Source organism: Octodon degus, unplaced genomic scaffold (genome assembly GCF_000260255.1).
Source record: "Octodon degus isolate 3935 unplaced genomic scaffold, OctDeg1.0 scaffold00266, whole genome shotgun sequence".
Classification (NCBI taxonomy): Eukaryota; Metazoa; Chordata; class Mammalia; order Rodentia; family Octodontidae; genus Octodon; species Octodon degus.
In genome coordinates this window covers 1,269,157-1,276,770 of record NW_004524842.1, presented here as the reverse complement: position 1 = coordinate 1,276,770, position 7,614 = coordinate 1,269,157, and the positions used below count along the sequence as shown (strand labels likewise).

General features: G+C 42.6%; 1 protein-coding gene across 10 annotated transcripts in view; it reads right to left on the bottom strand.

Annotated features, from left to right (window-relative positions):
• Ncam1 (neural cell adhesion molecule 1) overlaps positions 1 to 7,614 on the bottom strand; it is a 318,282-nt gene that overhangs the window by 220,499 nt on the left and 90,169 nt on the right. The window lies entirely within an intron of this gene.

Below are 7,614 nucleotides of genomic sequence, written 5' to 3'. Positions count from 1 at the left end.
CAATGTTTTGTATATCCCTGTTTCTACTTCTTGGCCACCATGAGGGGAGAAGCTTCCTGCACCACGTACTCATGCCATGATGCGCAGCCTTGCCAAAGGCCCAAAGCCAGCTGGCTGAGTGCTGAAACCTCTGGAATCATGAGCTAGGTTCTTCATCTCATATATTCGCCCCAGTAACAGAAAACTGACTAACAAGCCCATCTTCCTGGCAGATGGCAACTACGCAGCAGGGGCTCTCCTTGAACTCAGCCAGGCCAGATGTCTGTTGAAGATGACAACTGTAGAGCAGGTCCTAAAAGACTGCACCACAAAATACACTACTGGTTTTTATCAAGTTAATTAGCCCCCCAAAACACAGCTCCTTATCTGCATTGTAAGTGTACATAATCAAATGCAGAACCCCAGGTTCAAGTCTCCTAATGTCTATTGTCAAATCAGACTGTACCACATCAATAATTTCATTCCTGTTACCGTCATAATCTGAGCTAATCACTATGGCCAAATTAATTCAGAGCAAGCAGCACAACTGTTTAGAAGCAGAAAATGAAGAAGAAATCACTGTCATATTTCATTTATTTTACACATATTGAGGACAGGATATGAGGCCCACATATCTGTCCTACATTATCCAACCAAGCCTGCCCAGAAGAGGAAAGAAAGGGAGACTACTGGTTACACAAGAGTCAAGACTGCCAAATGGTACGGGAAAGAATTATGCAAGTAAATTACTTCTTAGACTATAAAGTTATGATGCACAGTCAGGTACATACCATTCCCACTAAAAAAAAAATAGAAACTCAACAACAGTTGTTATGTTGTCTTCCTATTAGTTGTTTAGATTACCAGATATAAACACCCAAAATTGGTCCATTATTTTTTCCAATGTGATGGAATACTATTCCACCTTTTACAAAAAAGGAAAAGAAATATTGTCTTATGGGGCAAGATGCATGAACCTAGAGAACATCTGGGTAAAGGAAATATGCCAGACATAGTAAGATTAGTACAATACAATCTCATTTACATGTATACTCCAAACTAGTCAGTATCCTAGAAGCAAAGAATAACATGGAAGGTTCGCAGGAACTGGCAATGGGGGGAGGTCGGGAGGCAATGCTCAAAGAGGTAAAGCTTTAGTTATGCAACATATCCAGAACAGGAGACTTACTGTGCAGCAAAATGCAACAGTTAATAATACCATTTGATACACTCACAATTTTGTAAGAAGACAGATCTCAGTATATTTGTATTATTTTCTATCTTCTTTTTAAAGGGGATGAGAAAGATCGACAACAACAAAAACCACTAGAAACAATACAAAATTTCACTAAAAAATTAATAGAGACTCAATGATGGCTGTTATATTGTATAATGATGTCTTCCTATTAGCTATTTAGATTACCAGATATAAGCACTTAAAATTGGCCCCCAAAAACTTATAAGAAATTAAAAAGAGAGAAATTAAGGGCTAGCCAAATAGCTCAGTGGATTAAAGAGTCTGCAAGCAGGTGCAGGGGCCAAGAGTTTGCACCCCCCGGGGTGCACTGAGATGGCAATTGAGACTGGGCGTGGTGGCGCGCACCTGTAATCCCAGCTCTTGGGAGGCTGTAAGCAGGTGGATCACTATGAGTCCAACTAGTAGTGACACCCTGAACACCCTGTAGACCCTTCCCAAAAATATAGGAAAGAAAAGAAAAAAAAATTGAAGCATTAACTGCTCCTTTCAGTAGACCAACAGAAATCAGCAGTACAATTAGCCAAGCCATCCTGTGTATTACATAAACATATCTTTTAAATTGACAAAAAAGTGGTATAAAGGTGATACGATGACATAAGCACACATGGTAGGGCTGGGAAACAGCTAATTTGCATGCGCAGCACCTACACACTTAAGGGGCTGACCCTCAGGATGGATGTCCTTCACCAGCGCTCTACCTGTTCTTATCGGTCCCCTTGGTCAACACCTGGTGGACTCTGCCACAGCTCTAGGAAGAATTCTAAGTGACTAACGACAGCTAGAACTGCATGCCCAGGGGAAATATTCGGCGCACTAAAGAAATGAAACACAAGAGATACAAACGAATTTTTTCCATGTATAGAATTTAAATTCCACAATTTTAAAAAATAAAATTTGCACCCTAAAAGCTGAGACTCTGCCTCTACACGGAAAGCAATGAGGGACTTTCTAAATTCCCACAGTTGCACACTATGTCACAGCTTTTGAGAACTATGGACAATTGAAGGTTTTTTTTTTTTTTTCTTCTTCTTCTTTCGAGCAAAACTATAGTTGGGGAGAATCCCTGAAAATTGGCATTTAAAAGTCGTGTTCTTGATAAGCTGAAACCTACACATTACCAAAGATAATACTTTTTAAAAAGAGATGCATGTAGTTTCTTAAGGATCCATATTAACACTTTAAGGACCGCCACATTAGATACAAATGTCCATGTAAAAAGAAAAGGCAGTCCACAATGCCACTAAGACAGCGCTTCACAATCACCCCGTGGAAGCAGGCACCACAGTGTCACGAGACATGATAAATCAAGCAGAAAGTATACGCGTCGTAATCATATTATACACCTTGCCTAAAAACATTTCTAAACTGGAATTCTAGTGACGAAACAAACATTACAAAATCTAGGGACAAAAATCTTTAAAGTGAAAAAGAACTGAATCTTAAGAATCTTCAACTTTTCCACTTCCTCGGACTGCTTCTCTATTTTACCTGTTACACAATCTTTTCTTTCTTCCTCCCAGCGGCGGTGACTGAACCCTGAGCTACATCCCCAACCCTTTTTTATTTATTTATTCATTTTTATTTCAAGGCAGGATCTCACTTAAGTTACACAGCACGCAAAACTGGGAGCCCCCTGCCTCAGTTTCCCTCAGTGCTGGTTATAAATGCACACCACCACGCTTAGCTTGGAATCTATCCATCCTTTTACATCTACTGTATTTCCTAAGTAAAGCATCTCTCAGCCCATGGCTTGCTGGTGGAAGCCCGAGGCCTTGCACCTCACTCGTATTTGCCCTTTGTTTTCAGTAGACTAATAATAGATATCACTCATCTTTGTTGCCACTGAGTTGTGTGATTTATATACATTGCCCATAAAACCAAGCTGTCTATCCATTTACTGAGAAGAAACCACTGCCCGTGTCAGGTCACATTTTCCAAAACTGGCCACAGTCATGTCCCCCATCCCACACACTCCTGTGCTGTGTGGCCTTGTCATCCACTGCGCCATCCATTCTTAATTACAGCCAGACTCTTCTCTGTATCCTATTGGTCAGAAACAAGTCACAGATCCCACCCTACTCAAGGGGGCAGGATTACCCAAGGACATAAATGCCAGAGGTTGGGGACTGCAGGGGTCACGTAGCTTAAGTCCCCCACTCAAGGATACCATTCAGAAAGACCTCACTGGAGGGACTGGGGAGATAGCTCTGTGGTCTAAGCACCTGTCTGGCAAGCTCAAGGACCTGAGTTCAATCCCTGATACTGCATGCTGTACTGAACCTGGAACCCGAGATGTGCCGGACCAGTCATGAAACTGGGCATGGTGACACATGCCTGTAATCCCAGCACTGGGGGGGCAGAGACAGGAGGATCATTATGAGTCTGAACTGCATGGTGAGACCCTGTACCAAATAGGTAAATAAACAAAAGATTTTTTTAAAGAAAGAATGTCCTCATTAGAAAGGCCATGTGGCTGACACAGCAAGGACTGGATTGAAAACAGCAAGATTTTGTTAAGTGAAAAAGGAGAATGTTCCCATGTACAATTAAAAAGACAGTCTAAAGTGACTTTCTTCTCTTTACAGAAAAGGCCTTTTGGTTATGAAAGAATTCCATAATTAATAAAAGTTTCTGCAATGCGTAACTCAGGGTTTGGGGAGTGAATACTAAATTTAAAAGATTGACCATTTTATACTTCCTTTCAGTATCATTAGTTTTGTAACAGGCTCTTTAGACTACTAGAATCTTCTTAAATCATTTATTATTTATCCATTTTACAGGGTGTTTGGGCCTAGGAGGCAAAGCTTTATTTCATATATCTCAATAATTTATAGGCAACAATACACTAAGGGAAATGTCAACCTCATAAAAAGTGAAATTTAGAAAGTGAGAGATGTTTCAATTTTCCTCACAGAAAGTGAAATTTATGAAAATAAGGGAAGTCAAGGAAGTATATTAAAACATTTCAAAACATAAAGAATGTGCTTAATGCCTCAGCAATCTTTAGTCGTTTTCCTGTGGGCTATACTGTATCGCTAATAAACATGCAGCTTGTGACTAAGTTATGACCGTGCCTGTTACTCCCTAGACAGTCCAGCTCTGAATACCCACAGACAGTGAATGAAAGTCACTCCTCAGTCTAGCTGCGTCGGAAGGGCTTCCGGTAGCCTGCTCTAGGGGCTTCCATCTTTTTCATACATATTATGCTTCCTTTCTTGCCCGCTCTGACCCTGGAGTGATCTCATGGAGATGCTCCTAGGTGACAGCATATATGAGAGAAGAAACAAAAAAGCAACCTGACACCAAGAGCAAGAAGGTCCTGGCACTCCCCTGGCACATGGAAGCCTCGCCAACCTGGCCCCAACACTCAAGGAAGTCAAAAGGGTGGTAAGTGTCAACTGTGTGCCAGATCTCTAATTCGGGGAATAAGAAAAGAACCTTCCAGCAAACTCTTAGACCTCCAAGTGGTTGCTAAGATGTAGCTATTATCTATACTTAGAGTTTTAGGAGTTACTTGATGAGATTTGACAATACCCTGAGGGCTGAGATGGAAAGGGCAGGGCTTATGATGGATATGACAAAGCCACAGTCAGGATTTAGGATCAGCTGGGTTCAATGGAGCATGTCTGTAATCCCATCTGTAATCCCAGAAGTGGGGAGGCAGAGGCAGGAGGATCCTGATGAGTTTTGAGGCCAGTCTGGGCTACATAGTGATTTTCAAATCAGCCTGAACTACACAGCAAGAACCTGTCTCCAAAAAACTAACAATAATCATTATTTTATTATTATTTAAATACATAAATAAATAAACTGTGAGTTGCACGTAAATGAAAGTAAGTGCTCGGGGTGAAATTTTTTAATCAAGCCTACAGATCTACCAACCTTGCAATAAACTAACTGACAATGGACACCAATGATGTATCAGTAAGTCTGAAAGGGAGTGGCAAACCTCCTAATCCCAACTCTCTGGGAGACTGAGGCAAGAGGATCACAAGTTGCAGCTCAGCCAGAGCAACTTGGTCACTCAAGGAGATTCTGTTTCAAAATGTAAAAATACACATGGAGAAGGGATTGGGATCTACCCTGAGTAGACCCCGGTCCAGTCCCCAATACAGCAAGGGGGGAAGAAAGGGAGGCACGTGATGGGTGATAGGCTAGCTTTCTGGCTAAGTGAGCCATCTCGCTTCTCCAGGGCTCTGTTTCACACCTACCAATTGCCTGCCTGCTTGGTATGCAGGGTGGTACACTAATCGGGTAGCCTGGATCTGGATTCAGAAATCTTGGAGTCCACCCGTTGGGCTACGGTAGGAAAGATGATCAGTGAGATACCTCTGCACATGAGAAACAGGGGTGCTTACAGCAATGAAACTTGTATCCTGAGGGGACAGAAAGCAAGGACTCTGTGCCAGGAGAGGGCTGGAGGCAAGCAGGAAGACCGCACAGACCCTGCCCCGCGGAGACCTAGGAGGCACTTAGGCTGGGCGTGAGGAAGAGAAAGCCAGCACGGGAACACCTGAGGAGGCTTCCTGATTGGGTACTCTGGGTGACAAGTGCTGTATTGAGTGCTCCCTCCAAAAATCCTGTTAAAAATCCTGTTAAATTTAATTGCCATTGTGAAAGTATTAAAGGATGGAACCTTAAGCAGTGATTAGGTCATGAGTCTCTGCCCCTGAGAATGGACTCTGGCTGTTATCTGAGGAGGGAGTTAGCTGTGGCCAAGAGCGACATCCTGACACACTGGCTGGGCTCAGGCTGACTTTGCCTAGCTCACACTTGCCCTTCTGGTACCTTCTGGATTCCCAGTTCCTAGAACCCCGAGAAGTGATTTCTTTTCTTTATACATCATCCAGTTCGAGGCTAATTCTGTTACAGAAACAGAAGAGAGAACTAGGGCACAAGAAATCCCCAGGAGACCAGGCACTGGAGGGAAGTTTGCTGTGAGTAAGACCACACGGGGGGGGGGGGGGCATCATGCCTGTAATGTCGTTACTACTGGTGTGAGCCTCACTGTAGTTACAGAAAGGACAGGCCAGGAAGATGGATCGTTAGAACTACTACGCATATTGGGATAAGTCTGGAAAGAATTTCAGGTTATAAATCCAGCCTTCATAACATTTTCTTTAAGCCAGAAGAAAGGTAAAATATGCATATTCTTTGGGTTACTGCGGGGTAAGAAAGTTCTTCCACCACCAGGCCACCCAAATGGCACTAAGTAAAGTCCCTTTTAGGGAGGTACTGTAATACTTCCCAGCTTATCTACCAGGGCTTCATCATTTAGCCAGGATCTCACTCACACCCGGCTCTCTGGGGGAGGGCTTAGCGCCACGAGGCTCTGGTCAGGTGAAGCACAAGATGGAAACTCAAGCCACATTTCACAAAAGACAACCTCTGAGGTATCCTAGACCTGCTTCCCGCAGCTTGAAGGTTCTTCAAAGTCCATTTTAATTAACAGCTTCAAAGGAAAAGCGCTTTGTCTATTTATTCTTTAGAAAGGAAATTCAGGTTTTCTTCCCGTTGAAATTGCTTTATTGACTGGACTGGCAGCGATTCCCTCAGGTAGGGACCACCAGCACATCCAATTCACCTCAGGACTGGATTCGATTACTGTCAGGTCAACAACTCAGTATCCACACAGATTCGGTCCCAAATGCAATCCCCACGCTATTGAATTGAGCTCTTCTCTGAGAAGAGAAACATAAAAGACTCACCAAAAGGTGAGCCTTGATGCGCAGCAGAGCTAGAGGACTGTGAGGTGCAGGGCAGTCCTTCCACTTGGCCCTGGGGCTCAATCTATATTACTTCATAATCTTCACTAGATATCAAAAGTTTCAAAAATATTTCTATCTTTAGACCTAACTCATCCGCCTATAGGAATTATTCTGTACTGAGAAAATAAAATTAGTGTATAGAGGCTGCAAGGATGGTCACTGCAAAGTGGTTTGCAGGGTGAAAATTGTGGGTAAACTAATATTCAACAAGAGGAAGTAGTTAAATATATTATGTAATGAAACATTCTACAGGCAGTTGCATATGCAACACATAACAGAAAAGGCAGCACTGGAGAGATAGCTCAGCAGCATAAGTGCCTGCCTGGCAAGCACAAGGTCCTGTGTTTGATACCCAGTACAGAAAAGTCACTGAAATGCAATGAATAAAGCCAGTTACGAGTTTCTACTGTAGGGGTTGTGGCGACAGCTCAGTGGCACAAGAGCCTGCCTGGTACGTGCAAGGTCCTAAGCTTGATCCCTGATAAAAAAAAAAAAAAAGGTTTCTATTATAATGCAAAAACTAATTTATAGAAAATATGCAATTATATGTAGAAAATGAATGGAATCTCTTGATTATTCTTCATAAGTAGCATGTGCTTTTCCTGAATG